The sequence below is a fragment of the Coenobita brevimanus genome, unplaced genomic scaffold (genome assembly GCF_032717465.1).
Source record: "Coenobita brevimanus isolate Jiangsu-jjx unplaced genomic scaffold, ASM3271746v2 jjx.HiC_scaffold_144, whole genome shotgun sequence".
NCBI classification, from domain to species: domain Eukaryota; kingdom Metazoa; phylum Arthropoda; class Malacostraca; order Decapoda; family Coenobitidae; genus Coenobita; species Coenobita brevimanus.
The window spans coordinates 62,936-77,346 of NW_027642276.1; positions in this window are offsets into that span (position 1 = coordinate 62,936).

Sequence of the window (14,411 nt, forward strand, 5' to 3'; positions counted from 1 at the left end):
AGCTGGTTAGGGTGGTTATGGCTATGTATGTGGGTGCTCACACCCAGGTAAGAGTGAGTGGAGATTTGAGTGATGGGTTTTCCTTGAATGTTGGTGTGCATCAGGGGTCAGTTTTGAGTCCCATGTTGTTTATCATAGTACTGTACTTGAAGCCCTTTCACGTGACTTTAGAAGCAGACTTCCGTGGGAGTTGTTGTATGCTGATGATTTGATGTTGATTGCAGAGAACGAGAGGGAGGCGGAGGAAAGGTTTAGGAGGTGGAGAGATGATATTGGGCACAAGGGCTTAAGGGTAAATGCAGATAAAACAAAAGTGATGATATCTAGGGTTGGTGGCGGTACTGTCAAAGACGAGGGAGAGTGGCCATGTGCAGTTTGTCACAAGGGCGTGGGAAGTAATTCCATCTTGTGCGGTGTTTGTGATAAATGGGTGCATAAGAGATGTAGTGGTATCAGAGGTAGACTGCGAGATAATGCTGATTTTGTGTGTACGGCGTTTCGGGGAGAGCAGGTGGAGATTGTCAGACGTGAAAGAATTGAACTTGCTGGTGAATCTCTTGAGTGTGTGGAAGAGTTTTGTTATTTGGGAGACATGTTGTGTGTTGGAGGTGGGGCTGGAGGTAGCTCTGTGGCTAGGGTGAGAAGTGGTTGGAAGAAGTTCAGGGAGCTCTTGCCTCTCTTGACATTGAGAGGACTCTTCCTACATGCTAAGGGGTCTTTCTATGCAGCATGTGTTAGGAGTGTAATGCTGTACGGTAGTGAGACCTGGGCAGTGAAGGAGGAGGATATTCGCCGGCTCAGACGTACAGAAATGACAATGATCAGGTGGATGTGTAGTGCATCCCTGCGTCCAAGGTCTGGGGGGCCTGGGTTTACGATGGAAGAGTTGAGAGGTAGGATGGGACTGGAGTGTATTGGTGTTGTGATGAGGAGAGGTAGATTGAGATGGTTTGGACATGTGGAGAGGATGGGGGATGATAATTGGGTGAGGAAGGTGAGAAGTGTTAATATTGGGGGTGGGGTTACGAGGAGTAGACTGAGAAAGACATGGGACAAGGTCATTAAGTGTGACCTCATGGTTAAGGGACTGAACAGGGAGGCTGCAATGGATCGTGCAGCATGGAGAACCGCCATTAGGTGACCAAGGCCAACGCATGCAAGCATGTTGGAGCCTTTAAAAACAAAACAAAACGAAACGATCATCATCATCATCCGGACCTTCTTTCCCACCCAAGGGCAGGGTGAGGAGTAGCAATGTCCAGACAGCCCAAATTTGCCCAGTCCAATGGGCCATGCTTCCATTCACTCATCATTCATGCCCCCGGAATCTTGGCTCTATTGGATTTGCCAAAAACCTTCACCACGTTCTGTAGCTTCACATAAACGTGTCCGATTGAGTCAATCCGGACGCTGCCACGTTAAAAAGGGGTGCCAGATTTCCTGATCATGTACTTCTCCTCACGACATTCATCCAGCTAGCTTGATCTCTCATCAATTCCCTAGCCTCACTGACTTCCAAACCTCTCTTCCTCACACACTCATCCACCATATCTCTCCACCTTCTCCTTTGCCTACCTTGCCTCCTCCCTCCTTCAAATTCACTCAAGTTTACCTTTTTCACCACTCTGTTGTTATCCATTCTCTCCACATGACCATACCTTCTCAGTACACTCTCTTCGATTCTGGTGTCCACCAAGTTCATCACTCCACGCCTTTCACGAATCACATTGTTTCGTATTCTGTCCACCCTCTGTACTCCACATACATTCCTCAGCAGTCCCATCTCCACTGCTCCTACTTTTGACTTTTCATTTCCATGCCACACCATAGTCTCACATCCATATGTTAAAGTTGACACTAACAGTCCCTCATGTAAGCCTCGTGCAGTTGCAACATTCAAGTCTCTGTTTCTTATCAAGGACTTCTTTGCACCAGCTACTCTTCTTCCTTGTGTCACACTACTTTCAACTTCTTTTGCACATTTTCCTCTCTTTTCTATCACTGTACCCAGGTATTTGAACTCTCTCACCAATTCCAGTCTCTCTCCATACACTAACATTGCACTGGGAGTCACCTTCTCACTCAGTAACCATCACTTTACTCTTTTCTGCATTTACTTTCAAGGCATGATGCTCACAGACATCAGCACAGCTCTGCACTAGCCTACCAGGTTCTTGTCTGGTGCTTGTAAGCAGTACTGCATCATCAGCATACAACAGTTTTGAGATATTCCATCCATCACTATTCATTACCAATGCCATTCCTCTTTCCATTACTCATGTTTTTACTTCTCTCATCACCCCATCCATAATACCTTGCCTAACGATGGGTTTTTACTTTACCAATTGGGTCGTTAAACTGGGTATATCTGTACCCTTTTCATATGGTATGTAAAGTAAAGAAGAATGTTAATGTAAGGTAGGTTCATGTTAAATATAAGCTGTACCATAAAAAAGCTACAAGAACACATTCTCAGATGCTGCTTAGTCTTGTAGGATGGAAGTTAAAACTGAATAAAATTAATAGGGATTTATTAACAGGACAAGTAACTTATCAGGAAAAGATTTATAATCCAATCTGCAAGGTATGTCAGCTATGTATGTGCTAAGATACACCTGCACTATGCATGAGAAAGGTCTGATGCAAGCATTTTTGGCAAGCCTGTTAGTCAGCATGAGTTAAATACTGTATGTATGAAAGCTTTACCTAATTCTGATAGGAGGAGGCTTGATGCAGAGGCAATTGAGGAGCATGCAGAGGATGGAGCAGCACACAGCAATGGAACATATGTTGGAGTGATGGGTGAGGCTGTAGCAGAAGAGGGGAATGGTGTGGTAGAGGACGGTGAGCTGGCGGAGAGGGATTTAATGGCTGGTGGCAATGGGGTCGCAGATGATGTGACATCACCAAATGGGGCGACTGCTCACCTTGCGTTTCTCAGTGACGTCCTAGGTAGGGAGTAGCAACATCGTTGTATAGGCCATTGATCTACTGTACTGTTGCAAACATTAAAATTGCTCCACTTTTTAGTCAGACACACATGGAACCTGTACAGATATTTTGAAAAGTTTACTGGGCTCCAGAATTCACATCGCTGGGTTGTGAAAGTTATCACTTACTGTACACTTTTGTTACAAAGTGTATCAGTATTTATGTTCACAGCTGTACATGTACAGCTTTATGGGTACTGAATCTGTATTTTACATAATTTTGAAAACTGTAAGGAAAGCAGAATTCTCAAATGTTATTAGTTCTATAACAGTGTCCAGATTTAAATATGATTATGATACTTTGGTATGGTGTGATTTTTAAAAATTGATTGGGAGTAGTAGAAAGTAACTATCCAGGAATGTATGTGGGTTACGTAGGTGGGCGAGACAGTAGGAATAGATTCTTGAAGGGTGTAGCATAACAGTCTGTTGATCAGAAGAGAGAAGAAAGTGTATTTAGATGGTATAGTCATTCAGAGAGAATGGATGTGTTCTTATTAGTGAAAAGGCACAGTATATCTCAGTGAGTTTTAAGGTGGAATGGGATGTGGAAAGCCAAGAGGATGGCACGACATGATAATAAATGAATGTGTTGAGTAAATGAGGTATGGAAATTGAAACAAAAAAACTAACAAAGGCTAGAAGAGTGTACCGGTACCATACTGTATAAGAATGCAGACAAAGGTTTCATTTATATACAGTGTACCATATTTAACTTGATGTTTGATAGAATGACTTATCCATAGGTTTTATGCAATGCATTCATCCATCCATCCATCCATCAGCCAATCCTACGTTGCCCCATGAGGAGCGTAGGAGCCCGGGCTAGGCAGTTGGTCCTGAGATTCAAAAAAAGGGGAAAAAAAGCACACATACTCTGTAAAAAAAATGTTTGCATTGCCTTTTTCATGAGACAGAACCAAGTTTTCTAAAGCTTTATCGCTGACTTGATTGTTGTGTTGCATGACTCTAATGATAGTTCTCCTACTGTTGCCTTTTATATTAGCTGCAATGGTATCTAGAGCTTACACACCTCATTTTCATTTTGTTGGAAAATAGGGTTGAGATGATAATGAGAATGTGATTACTTCCAGTCCATAGGTATAAAAAAAAAAGTATGATGATGGTGATGATATGACTAAATTTTTGTGTATCTTTTCAGTACTGTAGGTAGTGATGATGAAGGAACCACAGAAAGCATTTAGACGAGGACTCCACATAATAAAAGCACCAACAACACTGCAAGTAGAAGTCTGGAATCCTTAGTAGTCATGGAGAACCCCCCCTGGGAGTGAGTCAACTCCAGAGCCCCTCAGAGAGCCACCCTCAGCCCCTGTCACCAGCACCATCAGCCCCAGAGAGCACCTGATCCTAAACCCACAGGCTCTCAGTGACACAAGCTTTAAGGACACCCAGGATTCAATTACTGAATCTTCACTCAGGTAGGTGGTGATCAGAAATAGTAGTGGGTATCTCTTTGTATGTTACAGTTTTAATCCCTTCAATCTTGGTGACTTTCCTTTTAGTTTAGTCTTGCTGCTCCCAGATGATTTGATTCAACTTAGGAAAGGCTTCTGTTATTGAAGGGGTTTATTAAAGCTACTTCTAAACCCTCCAGTTCAAAAAATCTCTCCATAACTGAATGGAATCATCAAGAATTGACAATAATAAATTGAAATTTGACATCTCAGACTCAGTGGGTTAGGATACTCATTGTGCAGTTACAGAATTTTCTCATAGGTAGACAGTGCTAAAGTATAGTAGTGATCACACAGTACTGTACGTCTTCCACCCCTTCCATCTGCTCTAGCGCATACCTTCCCAATCTTTCTTCCACTGTGCTCTTATACTCTGTCATTTTCTCACTATCTTGCAATTTCTCCACTCTTCTCACAGGAGTTGCTTCCTCCTGTCTTCCCCTTCGTCTCCTCAACCACTATCTTTGCAGCTCTACCTTGGCCATCACTAAGTGATGGTCCGAGACTCCATTCCCCCACCCTCTCCACACTCTTGCATCCAACACTTGTCTTCTCATTCGCTCATCCACACACACGTAGTCTATCATTGCCTCACAATATGCGATATTTGGCACACTTTGCGATATGCGATAGCATGCATGCAATAATGTGGTAACTCTCATAATTTCATAATCTGAAAAATAAATCAGGGATTGCAATATTAACAAGTCAACTGTAACACTAGTACAACTGAAGGATTTAGTAAGTTACAATAACCAGTATTATAATCTGGAAGGTACTTAACAGTTAAACAAATTCAGTAATGTTAATTAATCACTCGACATATAAATATATTAATTCCACAGTAATTACCAATTTTTGTGAAGAAATGCCTTTGTTTATGAGTGAGATAATTTTGATAAAAAAGTGATAATTTTAACGTGCCGGGTACAATAATATGGGTTTGGGAATTTGGCGACACTGCTCAGCAGGAGACTGCTATCTTCCCTCTTCCAACACAACATTACCACCTGTAGATGAGTGTTATGCATATTTTATATGTTTAATTATTGTGCAGTCATGTTATTTGCATACTATTTGGTTTTTCAGGTTGCTTTCTCTTCAGTTCAGTAATATAGATATGTTTGTTGCATTTGGTATCGTAAATTTTAGCTTCAAAACTTGCCTTTGATGGGGTCCTTGACCCCTACCGATATTTTACCATTAGTTACGTGTTTTGTTATACGAGAATTCATTATACGATTTTGCCAAATTGAACCTGACTGCTTGTATCCTTGGGACCTCCCTGTATCAGCCAAACTATAACAACTAGAGACAAAGGTAAAGATACATAAGACTCATCAACTCATCCTCTTTCAAATGAAAGTATCCCCTCGTCTCCATGTGGTCCCTTCAATGAGTAGGGATAAGTTAAAGTTCAATGGGTGATGGGAAGACGCTATACAAGTCGACCAGCTTTGCTCTGCACCTAAAATCGTGACGGCTATACAAGTCGACCGGCGCATTGGGGATATACATTTCTCTCTCTCTCTCTCTCTCTCTCTCTCAGTTCCCCTGATGCTTTCTACTTCCTCATCTCCCACACTTTTGCTGAAAACTTTTTAGCTACTTCTGTCATTCATCATTTCACACTGATCCATAGACCTAATACATTATGCCACTCGTCATGCCTCCCTATTCTTTATTCCTTCCCATTTCCTCGTCCCTGGATAGTCTGTATTTCTTCCTGTAGCTCTCTTCTCCATTCTATAGTATTTCCACTACATTATTAAGTGGTCAGCTGTTCCTTTAACCCCTAAAACGCGGCTGTGTACGCGCGATCCCCCCCCTGTGGTGGGGTTGTAGCGGGGTCTGAGTACCTGTGGAAAAATATTTGCCAAAAATCATAGATTAACCCTAGAGCATTAAAATTTTTATGGCATATATTACTTACATTCAGCTATCTCCTGAGCCACATGTTGAGCCTTCGTTGACTACCAAAGGACTTGTGAAGACTTGCAAAGTTGGGTAACAAAGTCTTCACTCTCACACCTCCAGAAACCCGGTTTTCTTTCTACCACAGCCTCAGTCTGTCACAGTACACTTTATACAACAACGTAAAGGTAGTTAGGAATCCGTATTTGTACAATAAGCACTGAAAATAAGGCTAAAATCAACGGAGCGTACGGCCGACATGCACTGTGGCGGCGGTTTTCCCATCACTCAACAAACATTTCCATTTTCACAGCTAAAAAACATGTATACTACATTATTTTCAATCATATTACTTCCCAAAAGATCACCACGGCGCGCTTTTTATTCTGCCTTACGTCCGCCACTTTATTCTCGTTCCTGTCGGCCGCTTGCACTGACTGGGAAGAGCTAGAACTCGCCATAATCTCACTTTCAAAGCCTGCAGTAAACTGACACTAAACAGAGGCAAAAGCTAGTGTTACAACTGGGGAAACAAGCGTTTCCTAGTAGCATAAACTGCTTGTGAGAGGAGATCGCAGATTTACAGTTCTGAGCGCTCAGAGCGCTGCCATGTATCACAGCCAGGCTGGCCGGGTCGTGGTAGGGGGGGTACGGGGGGAAAACGCGATATTTGGCAACAACTTAGGTCAGTAGTACAAAGGTAAAGTATGCTAGTTGTAGCTAGAGGATGGTGGTACTGATAGACAATACCAGCTGGAGCCTGCTTGCCCGCGGTTATTCAAAATATACTAAAATCACAAACGCGACGACCCGCCGTCCTGCCCTTATGGCCGAGCGTCGCAAACGCGACGATCAGCGTTTTAGGGGTTAATTGGGGTCATCTTCGTGCACACAATTTTCATATCATATCGCACCGTTCTGCTATCTACCTATTTGCCCATTCATATGAAAAATCCTGTTCATGTCATATACTGCATAACGGTTTATCAAGCCACCCTTCACTCTTTCATTCACTCAGTTAAAGTTCCTAGATAACTGCATATATCTGTCTTGATCACATAAATGCAGTTCTCCACACTGCTCCATTTCTGGCAGCCTGCCTATTCAGTCCCCTTATCTCTGAGGGCACACTGTATGACCCTGTCCAAGGTCTTTTTTGCTCTGCCTCTCACAACCCTACCCTTGATGCTCACATCCTTCACCTTCCACACCCAGTTCTCATATTCCATCTTATGAACATGGCCAAACCATCTCATTCTACCCCTCCTCATCACAACACCAATACATTCAAGTACCATTCTTCCTCTCAACTCTTCATTTGTAATAATAACCCTGCCATATTAATATTATTACCCTCAGGCCTATCATTCAAGGATGCACTACACACCCATATCATAATTATCACTGCCGTATGTCTGAGCCTAAGAATATCCTCTTCCTTTACCATCCAGGTCTAACTATTCTACCACATTACACTGCTATCTATCTATTGACCTACCTAGTGTTGTATGGGGACTGTAGTATTTTGTTACTGATTTCCTGAAGCCATATCTGATAAAGGAAAGGGTTGGATGATGATGGTGGTTTTAATGTAGTGTATTATGCTTTTTGTAATTTTGTTTTTGCCTGTGGACTGGGCTGGCTGTAAGGGGTGATGGGGAGGCCAGGGTTAATTAAACAAACTTTATTGAAGGTTATTTAAAGTTTGATATTATCGTCATCATCATCATCATCATCCAGATCTGTTTTCCCACCTAAAGATGCAGAATACTCAGATTTCATAGAGCCAGAAAAACCCAAGTGCATCTTTTAATACCTATCTATCGCCAGACGCTTTAATCCCGTAAGGGGTGGCCACAAACAAATTGCCTCCATGTCCCCCTGTCCCCTGCCATTTCATTGCCCTGCTTCTAGCACCCCCTCCCCCTCTCATATACCTCTCCACTCCATCCATCCATTTCATCCTTGGCATCCCCTCCACTTCACTCACATACACTCCTCATCAGTCTCCATCCTGTCTACATGGCCCAACTACCTCAATGTATGTCTCCCAATGCTTCCTGTCACATCCACATCCACACCACAGTGCTTCTTTACTTCTTTATTTGTCAGTCTCTCCATGTGACTCCACATGCTCGTCTCAAATAACTCATTTCCACTGCTCTCTCTATTGACCTCTGTCCCTCCTACAAGGTCCAAGCTTCACTTCTATATGTCAGAGTTGGTATCACAATGCTGTCATGTAGTAACATCTTCACTTCCATTCTCATTTCCCTGTTTCTTATCACTGCTTTGAAGGAACTAGCAACCTTTTTATCCCTGTTGTACACTTCCAAGCACTTCATCCTCTGAACTTCCATTGTTACTCATCACACTACCCAAGTACTAAAATGCACTCCTATTTTTCCATTTTTTCCTCATCCAACCTCAGTGCACATTTGCTGACTTCACTTCTTTCAAAGACCATAACTTTATTCACCTTTACATTCCGTTTCTTACACACACTCCCAAACTCATCCACCAAGCCTTTCAGCTTCCCTTCGTCTTCACTTAAACAGCACAGTATCATCTGCAAACAACAATACAGGGAGTTTCAAACACTGCCCTGTTTCATTAGGGTTGCCCCAACATCCAGTACCCTACCTTCTATCTCTTTTATAACCTCATCCATATACAGATTGAACAACCATGGAGACCTGACACATCCCTGTTTGAATCCAACCTTCAAATAGAGAAATTCACTCAGTCACTATCCACAGTCACTACAGCCCTCATACCTGCTCTTCACGGCATTCAACAACTTCTCATCTACTCCAGATATTCTTAATTCTTTCCATAACCCATGTCTATCCACCCCGTCATATGCTTTCTCCAAATCCATGAATGTTGCATAGAACTTCTTTCCCTCCTCTAGGAACTTTCCACTAAAGATGTAAGAATGAATGTCTGATCTACACAACCCTTTCCCCTCCTAAAACCTCCCTGTTCTTTTCTAACTATTTCCTACAGTTATTTCCCTTACTCTGTCACTAAGGATCCTACGATATACTTTTTGTACTACTCCAAGAAGACAAATGCCCTTATGATTACCAGACACTCTTTTTCCCGTTTTCCTTTGTACAAGGGAATAATTATTGCCTCTCTTATAATCCTCTGGGACTCTACCTTCCTCCCAGGCTAACCTGCACGTCTTCCACATCCATTCTACTACTATCTCTCCCCCATGCTTCAGCATTTCACCACTAACTCCATGAATTCCTAGGGATTTCCCGATTTTAACTTTTTTCATTGCTTCCACAACTTCCATCCTACTGATTTCTTCCTGTCTCTCTGTCCCACCCTGTCTAATTCTCTTTACTTCCTTCCAGAACATTTTCTTACATTCCCTGTACTTTACACTCAAATTTTTTTCCAAATTCCTCGTCCACTCCCTTCGTACTCTCTCTTACTAATCTTCTGACCTCTCTGTTCCTCTCGACATATAACTCTCTCTTCCGTCTCTTAACTTCTTCCGCTTCCTTGTTTCTCATCCCTTTACTACATGCTTTCTTCTTTTGTGGCACGGCCTGTCTCACGTCTTCATTCCACCATACTGTTCCTTGCACCCCCTTTCGTCTTCTCTTCTACCCCACACAACACGTCACATGCTGCACAGATTTCTTCTGTGAATATCTTGCATGCATCTTCCATGTCCCCCATCAGCTGTAATTCATATTTACCCAATTCCTCCTTCTTTTCTCTCTCTTATAGTCTGCCTTTTTAATCCTCTTGTAACCTTTCTACCCTCCTTGCATGAAGTACTTCCTCCTGTTCTTCCCTTCTATTTCTCCATTTCACTTGGACCTTGATTCTGACCACCACCAAGTAGTGGTCAGAAAGTTCACTCCCCCAACCTCTATAAGTTCTTGTATCCATTACACATCTTTGCATCCTTTCATCCACACGCACATAATCAGTCATTGCCTTCCTTTCAGTTCACCACCCACCCTTCTCATCACTCGCCATGTATACCTGTGGATCATCTTGTGCCTGAAGAGGGTATTGGCTATCATCAACCCTCTCCCAGCACAAATGTCCACTAACACACTGCCATTCTCATCTATCTCAGCAGGCACACCCCACCCACCAACTGTTCCATCCACCTTCACATTCCCTACTTTACCATTCATATCTATCTATCTATCTATTGCCAGACGTCATAATCCCGTAAAGGGTGGCCATTTGACTCTGAGTTATTTGTTTTACGGGGAGGGGCACTAACCCTCCACCAACCCACTTGCTGACACGTAAGGAGCACTTATGATTTGGTTATATGGTTACCACCCAGCGTTGTAAATGGTTTCTTGGCTTACAGGAAACCATTCATATCGCCGATCAAAAATACTCTCTCATTCCTTCCAAACTTTTCCATGCACACATCCACATTTGTCCAGAGCTCTTCTCTCACTCTGCTTGCACGATCTTGCGTTGGCCACTAACAGAATCGCCCACATTTGTATTCCAACTTTCAATCTTACCCACAGAATCCTTGACGCAACTGATCCATACTCTCTTATGTTCTTCTTCCATCTTTTACTCACAACTATAAACACTCCTCCTTGATGATGTGATGTAGTATATTTGATCCTATAATGACATTTGTGGGGGGGGGAAGGTAGAAATGAGAATGTGAGCTGATCACAATAATGGGATTGAATATGTTAGTGATTTGACGGGAAGAGATTGGTTGAGATGAATTTCATATGTGAAGACGAACGGGAGGTGCAAGGCTTGGTGGATGAGATTTGAAAAGTGTGTAAGAAACGAAATCTGTAGGTGAATGTTGGGAAGAGTAAAGTTATGGTCTTTAAGAGAGTGATGTCAGTGAATGTACAAGTACAGTGAGGTTTGATGATGAGGAAATGAGAAAAGTGAATATATTTAAGTACTTGGGTAGTGTGATGAGTAAGGATGGAAGTTTAGAGGGTGAAGTGCTTGAAATGGTGCAACAGGGACGAAAGATTGCTGGTTCCTTGAAAGCAATGATAAGAAACAGGAAAGTGAGCATGGAAGTGAAAAAGCCACTACATGATGGTATTGTGATATCAGCTCAAATGTATGGAATTGAAGCTTGGACGTTGTTGGAGGGACAGAAATCAAGAGTGAGAGCAGTGTATATGAGTTATTTGAGAGGAGCATGTATGGAATCAAGGTCCAAGTAAAATGGAGAAATAGAAGAAGGGAAGGACAGGAGGAAGGAGTATTTGCAAGGAGCATGGAAAGGTTACAAGAGGATGAGAAGAAGGCAGAATATAAGAGGGAAGTAGGGGAAAGATTGGGTAAATATGAATTGGAGCAGATGGGGGACGTGGAAGGTGTGTGTAAGATATTCACAGAAGAAATGTGTCCAGCATGTGAGATGGTTTGTGGGGTGAAGAGAAGACAAAAGGGAGTGCAAGGAACACCATGGTTTAATGAGGAGGTGGGACAGGCTGTGGCACAAAAGAAAAAAGTATATAACGAATGGATGAGAAATAAGGACGTGGAAGAAGTTGAGAGATGGTAGAGAGAGTTATATGTAGAAAGGATGAGAGAGGTGAAAAGATTTATAAGAGAGAGTAAAAGAGAGTGGATGAGGAATTTGGAAGGAATTTGAATTTCAAGTGGAAGAAATGTATGAAAATGTTTTGGAAAGAGATAAAGAGAGTCAGACAGGGTGGCAGTTAAGTTAGTAGGGGAGTGAAAGATAAAAATGGTAGATTACTAGTTGAGAAAGGAGAAAAAGTGAGCAGATGGAGAGAGCACTTTAATGAATTGTTGAACATTGAGCATGAAAGTAATGCAAGTATATGTGGCCGGGGAGTGGCTGGGAGAAGGATGGATGTGAGAGGAAAGGAAGAAATCAGTAGAATAGAAGTTGTAGAAGCAATGATAAAAGTCATAATGGGAAAAGCTGCAGGAATTGATGGAGTGTGTTTTGAAGTGCTGAAGCATAGGGGAGAGATCGTAGTAGAATGGATGTGGAAGATGTGCAGATTGGCCTGGGAGGAAGGTAGTGTCGTGGAAGTCAGGTATAATTATTTCCTATTACAGTACAAATGGAAAGGGAAAACAGAAGTGCGTGGTAATCACAGGGGCATTTGTCTTGTTCGTGTAATAGGAACAGTATACTGTAGGATGGTTATTGACAGAATTAGGGAAATAACAGAGGAATTAATTGGAGAAGAACAGGGAGGCTTTAAGAAGGGAAAAGGTTGTATAGATCAGATATTCATTCTTAGATCTTTAGTGGAAAAGTTTCTAGAAAGAAGTTGTATGCGGCCTTCACGGATTTCGAGAAAGCATAGGACAGGGTGGATAGACAAGGATTGTGGACTGTATTAAGAATATTTGGGGTAGATGGGAAGTTGCTGAATTCTGTGAAGATATGTGTGAGGGTGCTAAGGCCGTAGTATGTATGGATAGTTAACTGAGTTAAATTTTCTATTTGAAGGTTGGATTGAATCAAGGGTGTGTCATGTCTCCATGGTTGTTCAATCTGTATATGGATGGGGTTATAAAACAGATACAGTGTAGGGCAGTGGATGTTCGAGTGGCCCTAATGAGAGAGGTCAGTGTTTGGAAACTCCTTGTACTGTTGTTTGCAGATGATACTATGTTAAGTGAAGATGAAGGTGAGCTGCAAGGCTTGGTGGATGTGTTTGGGAGAGTCTGTAAGAAACAGGATCTAAAGGTGAATGTAGGGAAGAGGAAAGTTATCCATGGTCTTCGAGAGAAGTGATGTCAGTGAATGTACAGTGGGGTTGGATGTGGAAGAAATGAAAAATGTGAGTGCATTTAAATACTTGGGTAGTGTGATGAGTAAGGATGGAAGTTTAGAGGGTGAAGTGCTTGAAAGGGTACAGCAAGGAAGAAAGGTTGCTGGTTCCTTGAAAGCAGTGATAAGAAACAGGGAAGTGTGCATGGAATTGATAAAGCTACTACATGACAGTATTGTGATACCAACTCTAACATATGTAAGTGGAGCTTGGACGTTGTTGGAGAGACGCAGGTCAAGAGTGAGAGCAGTGGAAATAAGTTATTTAAGAGGAGGATGTGGAGTCACATGGAGAGAGAGACTGACAAATGAGGAAGTGAAGGAGCATTGTGGTGTGGATGTGGATGTGATAGGGAGTTTTAGGAGAAACACATTGAGGTGGTTTGGCCATGTGGAGAGGATGGAGAGTGAGAGACTGATGAGGAGAGTGTATGTGAGTGAGGTGGAAGTGGGGGAGAGGAAGAAGGAGGCTAAGGATGAGATGGAGGGATGGAATGGAGAAGTATATGAGAAAGGGGTGTGTTAGCTGGGATCAGGGCAATGAAATGCCAGGGACAAGTCAACTTGGAGGCGATTTGTTTGTTGCCACCCCTTACAGGATTAAGGCATCTGGCAAGAGATAGATAGATCCATTTCCAATATTGTACATTTTTTTGCATTGAATTTCATTTCCCTCATCTGGCTCCAATGATGAATCCTATCCAGGTTCTCCTGCAACATTTTACAGTCTTGTTCATCTTCTACTTTCCACATGATCTTCACATCATCAGCAAAGAGCCTTGCATTACTGTCTTTTATTAATGTTCTCATTAGTCAGTCTCTCAAGAAGTCTCTCAACCACTCCAGAAAGTTCCCCTTCAGTCCTGTGTGCTCCAATTTCCACATTAGTTGCAATGGGTTACCTTGTCAAAGGCTTTCTCGAGATCTAAATACACATTGTTGACTCAACTACCCCTTTCCTATAGCACGTCTATCACCCTTGAGTAGAAGCTCAACAGGTTGGAAACACACACCTTTCACATCTGAATCCAAACTAACTTTCTTCCAAAATCTCCATCTCCTCCAGATATTTTATCCATCTGTCTTTCGTGATTCTCTCGAACAATTTTGCGTCTATGGTGGCCAAGAACACTGGTTTATGATTCAGAGGTTCTTCTTTGTTTCCTCCCTTACAAATTGGTACAGTAGAGTCTTCGTACAGTACGAGATAGGTTATGCAGAAGCTCGTGCAAA